The following is an 11,388-nucleotide window of genomic DNA, read 5'->3' as shown; positions in this document are numbered from 1 at the left end:
CTCCTCCCTTTAGAGGCAAGTGACCTTTAATGTCCTTTAAAAATCTGTGTTTTATGTAAGTATAACCCTACAAAACATTTCTTCTGCTTAAATTAAGTACAAGAATTTTTTTCAGCTTCACAACTTTGCTCAATTCCAATTTATAAGGTTTCAAAGATCTGCAAATACTCTTCATAAATTTAGAAAAAAAAACCCATTAATATGGCTAAAAAAACTTTACTGAAGTAACAATAATTGCATTTTTAGAACTAAAGCCTGAGAAAAAGAAACTGGTCTTAGAAAATTAAGGTAAAAATGTTGTTTTGTTAAAATTTCAATAGCTAATTGACCTGTCAAGTAGGCAAATTTCTAAGACATAGAAATCAGATGAGAGTTAACATGGAAGCTTGGAAATACCTTCCCAGAGTATGTTTTTGGCCCAGAATCCATCATTGAAAGTTGTATTTTCCTACCCGAACCCCTTTCCAAGATAGCAAAAAGTAGTTAAGCTAGAATTTTATTGCCTTTTGTTATGCTTTTTCAAAATTCAATAATCACTTCTGGGGCAAATTCCTTTTTGAACTCTTAAAGGACTAAAAATGGCCCATAGTCACCAGAAGCTTATAAGCTTGTTTTATAAAATGAAACTGGCTAATGAGAAAAAATTGCCATTTGTAGTTGATTCAGGAATATTTCTTTAGTCTTGATCATAAAATGTTATTAACAAAACAAATTTGAGTTTTTATTTCAAAGATAGCCTGAAACCCCTCAAAATGACATCACAGCAAAATTGAAATTATTTTTTTGGGGTTTCTAGCTCTTTTTAATAATTTGTATAAATTTGTTTTCAAAATAACATTTTACTATTCAGTCTAAAAAAACATTCCCAAATCAGCTACAAATAGCAATTTTGTCTCACTAGCCAGTTTTCCTTTAGAAACATGCTGATATAGTTTGGGTGACTAATGTGCTGTTTTGAAGATGCAAAACAAATTTGCCCCAGAAGCAGTTATTTAATTATGAAATAGCATAAAAAAGACATCAAGTGATATATTGACAATCATTGTAGCTAAATTATGTTGTAAACTGCAAATTAACCATATTTTCTTGTAACATATTTCAGGAAATATAGCATTAGCAATAAATGAAGATTCAATTTCAGCTCAGTGCAGGGGCTCCCATCAGGGGGGGGCAGGGGGGCGCCCCCCCTGGCTGAATGATGTTGCCTTATTTTTATATTTTTGTTCTGATATTTCTATTATATAGCATTAAAAGTGCCAATTAGACAAGGTTTGTCCCCCCCTCTGAATTCAGCTTATGGGCACCCATGGCTCAGTGGATTCTTACTATCTTGAGAAGTAAAAGAGTTATTCAAATATAAATTTCAAAAGTGAATCCATGACCAAAAATATAACCTTTAGAGGCATTCCCAAGCTACTATTTCTACCTTTTTCTTTATTTTTAGGGCCTAAAAAATTCTATGCATGACAGGTCTTTTACTTAGCTTGGTAAATTTACAGGTTTCAACATAATTTAGCTATGATGAAAGTGAATACATCACTCAATGCTTTTATTATGGTTTTTCCTAATTCAATACTTGCTTCTGGTGTAGAATATTTAATACAAACTTTGGGGATATTTTTCTGTCTGATTTTTGCAGCTTAGCCCAAAGTCCTGCTGATTTTTGTTTTTTTTATTGCATGATGAGTCACCTAATGATGAAAATTACTTATAGAGTAAGAAGTAATTATAAATCATCAAATGTTTGTTTATAATCTGTGTCTGTATCAAGGCATTAGGGGGGCAAGTGTACATGATATTGGCTGTTATGATTAACATATTGTAAAAACATTGAATGTAATGTTTCTTTTTATTGTTTTAGTTTTGCATTAGTCAATAGTATAAGCCAAATAGTAACTACACATGGCTACTATTTTAATTGATAAAGTTGAAGTTTAAGTGTATGTTGTTTTTTTTTTTGCTGACTTTGGTTAATGTAACTGTCTGTACCTTTCTGAATAAAACACAATAGTAAAAATATTCGTGTATAATTTTATTGTTAAAATTTCTAGTTATTGAAATTATTTCTAAATATTTCTATTTTTTTATCTTTCATTCTGCTAATTAAGCTTTTTTTTCATCAGCTTCAAGGATGTAAAAATAAAAAAAACAGTTGAAAATAAGGTCTTTTAAATAGTACAAAATAAAAGTCACCAATATGATAACTCTAGATCAGTGTTTTTCTCTCCTTATACACTGATCAGTATCATGATTCTCTGACACTGTAGTATTTTAGTGTTTTTTTTTATGTGGAGAAACTCCACACTCTCTTGCAGCTCTTAATTTTCATTGCCATACCCCTTTTTTCAGGGGTGTCAATTTGGGGGGGGGGCTGTTTTCCATCCTAGACTTTGAAAAATACCTTCTTAATTCTATTTCATTGCTATTTTCTATTTAATCATGGCTAACTTGTTGTTTTTGCCACCCCTCTCCTCACCCTCCCCTAGATTTTTGGGAATTGGTTTCACTTCCTTTTCTTATTGTTTTGGTTGATGTTAAGTAAATAAGATATGCTTCAAAATATAGATGTTTTTACCAGAGATTATATTAATATTTTTGCCAAATATTATAGTCTTTAGATTATAGCAATATAAAACTCTATTGATTTCAATGTAGGGTCTTAAAGTATGCATGTATTCTGACAGAAAAATTCATATTATAATTGTAAAATAATTTTTGAAAATTTATTTCAGTCCAACAATGGGAGATTCTAACATGTCATTGCAGATTTTTCCTACTATCTTTGATAGCTTTTCATCTGTTGACAGTGATTCTTCAGAGGAAGAAGACTTGCAGTTTCTACAGTTTTCTTGGGAACTTGAAAATGTTTTCAAATGTATTGAACCTGAATGCCATCCTGTACACATTGGGTACATGCAAACAGTGGCTACATATTCAGACAGGGAACAGGGACTTCTGGCGCCACTTTCGTGTAACCAGATCAACTTTTCAAATTCTTAGGAGCTTTTGTTGGTAATTATAATTTACTGAGAATTAGTAGCTATTTTGTTATTCATTTATTTCAGTTGTAGTTCTCAAATACAGTTGTAGTGTATTTCTTTCAATTGCACCAGAGAACAGAGTTAAAAATAAAGATTTGTGACTCCCAAAGTTTTCTGTTTTTGTTGAAAATTAAACCTAAGGTCAACTGTTAATTAAATACACCATTAATTAATTTAGTTTTCTTCTCATGAAAACGTTATTTTAATCTGGATTAAACTCTTTATAGGGGATTCACCAGCTGAAATTTTTTAAGAAAGAGGTACCCAAGTTTAGTGCAATATACAACCTTTCCATGAAGTTGAATGTCATTACTTCCAAACCTTTAAAGATATTAAATTATACGAAGGTCTCCTCAATAGACTGTCAAGAATGTCTGAAATATATAAGGCCAATACTGGTCCACTCAATTAATTTTTTGGTTGACTACTTATTAAGACATACTGCCCCTTGTTTTTGCTAAGTTTCTGATTAGATGCTTTACATTTGTCATTCAAAACTAGCTTTTTAGAACCTTTTAAGTCTAAACTAAATTTGTTTACATCATATTTTTTTTTAATGAAATTAATTTGAAAACAAAGTTAGAAATTTCTGTGAAGTAACTATAAAACTGTATATGAAGAAACAGTTCACATGTTGCCTATGGCTTGGTTGCTCCCATTGTAGCTGGTTGAACTATATTCAATGTTGTTAAAATTTGAAAACACTAAATGATAAGACACGACTGCATAAGGGGAAAATACAAAATTTCATTGATTAAAATTTATTTAACAAACTTCAGCAACATTCAAATAGGGTTTAGTTTGCAATTATATGTCTACTAAAGCAATAGCTAAGAAGAAAAGTTTCAATCTTTCCATTTAGCTGAAATATTGAAGCTACAAAAATAGCTTTCCAAATAAACTATGATTCACATAAGGCCCTACAAGAAAATATTTGTTGTATATAACAAAATAGATAACATATATACTAATCCCCTCGGAAAAAACAGCATTACAAATTTTGTTCTTGGACTTTTTTTCTAAAGTTTTTATTCTTTTCAGTTCTGCAGATGATAAAGTGTACCATGGGGTACAAAAGCCCCTTAATCTGAATGAGTCCCTTCTTACCCTGACTTATTTGGCAAATCAGGGAGCAATCCGTATTATTGCTGAAAAGTTTGGTCGGTCTCAATTTGCTGTCTGGACAGCAGTTGATTCAATTTGTGACAGTATATTTGAAAACTACAAAAAAGTAATAAAGAGGCCAGAAGTTGATTCTCTCTCAAATATTGCATCTAAATTTAAAGAACGAGCTGGCTTCCCTGGAGTGATTGGATGTATTGATGGATGCCATATACCAATTAATGCTCCAGTTAAGTGTCAAAAGGACTACTTAAATTACAAGCAATTTCATTCCATAATATTATTAGCAGTAGTGCTTCCAGATAGACGTTTTTCTTATATTTGTGCGGGTTTTCCTGGAAGCAACCGTGATAGTTATGTATTTCAAAGATCTAATTGGTATAAGCAGACCATATTAGATCCTCAAACTAGATTTTCTACCTCGGGAGATTATCACATTCTAGGTGACAATGCTTTTCCTATTCAACCTTGGTTACTAGTGCCTTTAAAAAAAAAATGAACATAATCTCAACAGAACCAAAAAAAAGTATAATAAAAAACTTTCTCAAACGAGAATTATAGTTGAACATGCTTTTGGGGACATTGTGAACCGATTCCGACGTTGCTCAAATATTTATGCTTCTGTAACAAAGGCAGTGAAGATTGTTACAGCGTCTTGTTTAATTCACAATATGTCAATAGAAAATGGGGATTTTATTTGTGATAGGGATCCTACACTTAAAATTCACACCAGGGTCAATAGGACTCTACACCACCCCTCCAGAAGTTCATCACAGAATGGTTTTGAAAAGAGAAACCTAATTTCATCTCAATTGTAGTTACATGTGAATTATTTTTTAATTTATCTTTTTTTTAGTTATAGTTAAATTAGTTTGTGCTTTATTTACAGTGTAATAAATTTGCATAAGATATTGAAAGGATAGACACTGGTTTTGAGCAGCAATAGTCTCTTATTCTGTATCCCACATATTTTTCATTTCTATGGACATATTGTTCATTTCTATGAAATATACACATATATTTCATTTCTATGTTAGGTTTAAACGCTAAATCATGAGATTTTGACCATATTTGAGAAGAAAATAAAATTTAGGATGTACAATCTTCAAGAGTAAAGCTTGTAAAGATAAAAATGAGTTTATTAAAGCGAAATGAAAATATATAGATTGATAAAGTGAAACCAAATGTATTTTTTTTTTGGTCTTTCATTTCTCTTTATATGCTTCTAAGAATTTTATTTTTTATTTCCGAGTTTGGAAATAGTGTCTGCTTTCCAAATCTCTTTCTCTTCTTTTGTTTTTGTTGTGGGGACAGCTATGCCTTTGGACCTAAGAAAAAATGAAACCCTCTATATTATAGACAGTAAAAGACAAATAAAAAAAGAAACTAGATATCCTTTTAACCTTGGTAAAGATCCGAGGGAAATTAATTTTTTTTTTTCAGCAAAAAAAAGATACCCTTTTTACAGATGGAAGTGACTTTTCTCTTACTCCAAAGGGGGTTAGAAAGTTCCATGCCACTCTGTACCATTGCCCTGGAAGTGTTAAATCGTAAATCAATTTGACAATTGCAAATAGAAATGCGAGTATTTTGTGTCTTGATTAATGCATTCATTTAATTCTTTGTGTACTCCCCAACTTATTTACTTCGTGGGATTTTTAGAAAAAGAGTAAAATTTGTGATTAGCTGCTTATATTTTTGAACACATTGTATTTGATGCAAGCTAATTCGATTATTTCAGCTCTCATTTCTAGCATTTATAAGACCTATCTTAGATCCTCATGTGCCTCCAGAGACACACAAGGGTATTGTACCAAAATAGAAACCAGTCGTCCCATAAACGTACTGCCACTATTTTCCATAAATGACATCCTAGCAAATGCAGTGGACTGTTCTTTTTGCTTAGGTTAAAAAAAATTAAATCTTTGTTGAGTAATTGATGTTTTTCAGCATTTAGAAAGTATTAGGATACTTTAGCTTGATTCAAGGGACAGAGCCTGTCATGTGTTGTTGTTTTTCCTGTTGGTTTTATATGATTATTTAATAAAAATATATTCAGTGATTTATTTTGTTCTTCTTGTTAGTCATTACATAGGAAGGGCCACTTGAAAGTGATCAAATGTATCAATTTAATATGATAGCAGCAAAATAAAACGTGTGCACAGCGTTTCAAACTATAAGTTCGAAACTATAACTTCAAGCAGTAGTTCCAAGTGATAAAATATACTGTATTAAAAACTGACAGACTTAAATTATTGTTATTAGTCTTTAATATGATTTGTATCCCCAATCAATCTTTTCAGTTTGATTGGGGATTTCAGTTGTATAAACGTATACACACGTTTAGTTACTAAGGCGAGGTTCCATAGTACACGCTCCTGAGCCATTAGTAATAAATTAGAATCCATCTTAGTGGGAATTACTAAGGATTGGGATTTGCTGATTCCTAAGGAATTGCTATTTTAATATTTGTCGTGAAATAGCTTTTAATACTTATAGTTTTACACTACGTAGTCTTTAATGGATTAACTGAGATTTTAAAGCAGCGTTTCCATTTCATATTTAATGCAAAAAATGGAGAGCAAATAAACCAATGGGAATAGTCTTTTGATCAAAATTATTTTCTTGCAATGGTTTTCAGAAGCAACCACGATAGCTGTTTTTCAAAACTTTGATTGGTATAGACAGACCACATTAGATCGTCAAAGTAGACTTTCTTTCTCGGGAGATTATCACATTCTAGGTGACAATGATTTTCCTGTTCAACCTTGGCTACTAGTGCCTTTTAAGAAGACTGAACAGAATATCAACAGAACAAAAAAATTATAATATAAAACTTTTTCAAACGAGAATTGTAGTTGAACATGCTTTTGGGGACACTTAACACGTTGAGATGTTGCTCAAATATTTATGCTCCCGTGTTAAAGGCAGTGAAGATTGTTACAGTGTCTTTTTTTACTCACAATCTAATTAATCTATAAAAAGGAAACAGTGATTTTATTTGTGATAGAGACTCTACACTTACAATTCACACCAGCATGAATAGGACTCTACACAACCCTTTTATAATCTCACAAAAAAAAAAATGGCTTTGAAAAGAAAAACCTCATTTAAAGTTAGATGAACTAACTTGTAACTTATCTCTTTTAAGTTTCAGTTAAATCAACTTGTGCTTTATTGACAGTTTGATGCATTTCTGTTCGATAATGAAAGGATATACACTGGTTTAAGGGAATGATAATCTTCCTTATTCAATATCCCATATATTTTTATTTTATATGCACATCTACAACTATTATTTTCAAACTTTGCATATGTTTGTCACTTAAACCTCAGCATTGAAAAAAACTTTATGGTAAAATGTACTCTGTTTTTTTTAGAATTGAAATTGAAGCAAACATTTAATCATGATTTTGTGGCCAACTTATAAGTAAAACTGTGATAATGTTAAGTATGTTTACTTAGTCCTTAGATTTTGACCATATTTGAGAAAAAAAAAACTTTAGATGGTTCAATTTTGGAAGATTAGGCTTGTAAATATAAAAATGAGTTTATTAAAATAAAAATACGTAGATTAATATAGTCAAACCAAATGTATGTTTTCTTGTATTTCATTTCTCTTTATATGCATCTAAGAATTTTCTTTTCATTTCCAAGTTTTCTTGATGTCTTCTTCCCAAATCTCTTTCTCTTCTTTCGTCTCTGCTCTTCTTATATTCTATGAAAGCTCGCATTTACTCCTTGTTTTCTTCAAGCAGCTGTAATTTTTTTTTGACTGTTTGTAGCTCTAGATGGCTTAACTTGTTGTGGAGACTAGTATGCCGCAGGACCTAAGAACAAAAGAAACATTCTAGAGTATAAACCATAAAAGACACATAAAAAATCTCCAACCCAGCCAAATTTGCTACTTTTTCTTTCCCGTAAGGCTTCTAATTGTTTTAAATTTATCTATCATAAGAGTTCTGCATACATTTTTCTACAAATTGATAACCTACCCTTGCATATGTTTTGATTTATACTCGCGTTTAGTATATTTTATACCCTTGCATAAACAAAGAAAAAGTCAAAGCTTAGATGTAAAAACTTTTAACTTTGAAACCTCTAAAATTATCAACAGTTTTTGTGGTACCAAACTGTAAGTAAGGAGTGACCCAGCACACGAGTAACCAAAACTTTAAAGAACGGACTTTTGATACCAATAGATATATAATGAGAGTCGGATTTTTATGCTGATTTCAAATATATAAGTTTTATCAACTTTAGTGTTGCCCATCAAAAGTTACGAGCCTGGGAAAATTTGCCTTATATTCGAAAAAAGGGGGAACACCCCCCTAAAGGTCATAGAATCTTAATGAGAATCACACCATCAGAATCAGCATATCAGAGAACTCTATAGCTTTCAAGCTCCTATCTGCAAAAATGTTAAATTTTTTGCCAGAGATCAGAGATGCGTGTTTATTGGTTTTTTCCCCAGGGGTGATTGTGTCGACCCAGTGGTCCTAAAATCTTGCGAGAGTGCTTATTTGAACGGAAATTAAAATTTATAGTGCCCTTTTTAGGTGATCAAAAAATTGCAGGGCAACCAGGCCCCCTCCCACTCATTTTTTCTCTAAGTCACTAGATCAAAATTTTGAGACGGCCATTTTTTCAGCATAGTCGAAAAATCTAGTAATTATGTCATAGAGGATGACTCAATCCCACAAGTCTCTGGGGCTGAAAGTTATGAACTTTGCCCATTGTTTACATATTGTATCGGTTATTGGGAAGTATACAGACGTTTTCAAGTGTTTTTTTTTTCGTGTGTGTGTGTGTGGAGAAATTTTTGATTGGGGAAGATAATTTTTCCATGCGCCAGATTTCCCAGCATTACTTAAAAAAGGTCAGTAATGAAATAAATAAAAAAAAATTTCAACTGAAGGTAAGGAGCAACATTAAAACAAAAATAAATTATTACGTATATGAGGGGTTTCACCCCCTCGTCAATACCTCGCTTTTTACACTAAAGTATTATTAGTACTTTCAAATTTATTCTAATTAAATAGCCTTTGTGATTCAGGGGTCATTCTTAAAAAATTCGAACTTTAGCGTAAAGAGCGAGATATTGACGTGGGGGCGAACCCCCCTCATATACGTAATAATTTCCGTTCGTTTTAAGTTTTAATGTTGCTCCTTACTTTCAGTTGAAAAAACTTGTTTTTTTTATTGAATTCCCAAAGAATTGAATTCTGAACATTATAGCTAAAAAAATCAAGATTTATGCTTCAAAGACAAAACAAATTTCAAACTTAAAAAACTACAACAAAATGTTAACTTTGATGTTTATGTAACCAACATCTTCAAAATCATCGAAAATAAACTGACTACAGATATTTCCCTTTTTTATGGTTTGTGCACAACTAACATAGTACTGCAATCACAAAGCAATATTAGGTATTCATTTTTTTACACAAAAAATATACAAAGCCTACAGATAATTTTTACAGCAGAAAAACTAAGTACATTGAGACAATTTTAAATGGTTAGTATTTCCATACATATATATATATATATATATATATATATATATATATATATATATATATATATATATATATATATATATATATATATATATATATATATATATATATATATATATATATATATATATATATATATATATATATATATATATATATATATATATATATATATATATATATATATATATATATATATATATATATATATATATATCTTATATATATACATATATATATACATATATACATTTTTTCTGGTTTGAAAGTAAAATTTATAACCAAGATTTTTTTAACCATCTCATAAGTAAAACTTGGTTGGCAAAGTTAAGCATATAAAGTAAAACCTGAAATTTTGATCATAGCTTGAAAATCTATGTAGTACTAACAGAAATAATCATAATTTCAAAATAGACATAATAGTCTATTAGATTATCGTTTTGAGTAATAATAAACCACGTTTTTTATTTGTATTAGTTTTTAAGGAAATTTACCAGTTGCCAAGGATTCTGAAATGCAAAAAAAAGACAAAAAAAGGTAAATAACAAACCAATTAATTTATTCTCTAAACCTTCTTGTCTAGACGTACTTTCTTCCCCAGGACTCTCGGCTTCACAATGTGAAACATCTAATGTAGTGTCTTTTTTCCGTTTTTTGGTAAAACTACTGGATGAAAATTCTTTGGGGTCAGACCCACAAGCATCTGCCACAAATGTTGGATGAACAGAATGGGCCTGCCCAACTATTTCCCTTATCTCTTCAATAAAAGGGGGTGCATCCTGAAACTTGTTTAGCTCAGCATAGTGAAGTATATCTTATAGAATTTTGTCATAGGTAAATTTTCTTTTACAATTTAAATAGCCTAGGGCTACAACATAGTCCAAAGTCTTACCCAAATAATTTAAACAGAGATCAATGATTCCAAATCCAAAGAAAATTACAGTACTGTTTATTCTATCTTATCTCTGAAACTAATGAAAGAAAGGAATGATCTATCATGCAACTTCAGCCAAAACTAGTTTGGTACAAAACTAGGTCACTAAACCTCTAATTAGTAGTCACTTCATATCTGTTTCAATATATAAAAGTAGGTTAGATCGTATCTAAATTTAGTCTGACCTCAAACTCCATGTTGAATTATGTTGATTTGTAGTTTAAGCTACAAGTTCACGTTTCAAAGTTTTAAAACTAATTAATTCTGTCTCTTTTTTGATTAAGAACAACCGGTCTTTTGGCGAGACTGTTTCGTTTGATCACAAAAAATTTTTTCCGGTTTCAAGCAAGTCTATTTTTGCGACAAACATTCAAACTGGTAGAACAAATTCTGTCATTGTTTAAACCGACTGGTGCACGCAAAAAAGCGCCTCTAGTAGGGATGAGTGATTTTTATCAAGAACATGGCTGCCACGAGCAGGGTTGCCACCAGAACAAAAAATTTCGTAACGTCCAAACTCTTAAAAACGTAACTTTTTCGTAACTTTTGATAGGAAAGTCTCTTTTCAAGGCAGGGTGCCTAAATTTTGCTATCAAGAGCGGTACTTCAAGGGAGGAGGGGACATTTGTTGCCTGTATAATTTGAAAAATATATTTATTACGTAATCTCATTAAAAATCTTCCCTCCAACTTTTAAAAGGTGCCTAAATAGTATATAATAATAACAATTCCTGCTTCTTTACCTTCATGAAATTCCTATTTATTCAACTGTA

This window comes from Artemia sp. Qi Xiang Cuo, chromosome 20 (assembly GCF_049724085.1).
Source record: "Artemia sp. Qi Xiang Cuo chromosome 20, ASM4972408v1, whole genome shotgun sequence".
NCBI classification, from domain to species: domain Eukaryota; kingdom Metazoa; phylum Arthropoda; class Branchiopoda; order Anostraca; family Artemiidae; genus Artemia; species Artemia sp. Qi Xiang Cuo.
The sequence above is the reverse complement of the archived record's forward strand: the minus strand, read 5'-3'. Positions refer to the sequence as shown.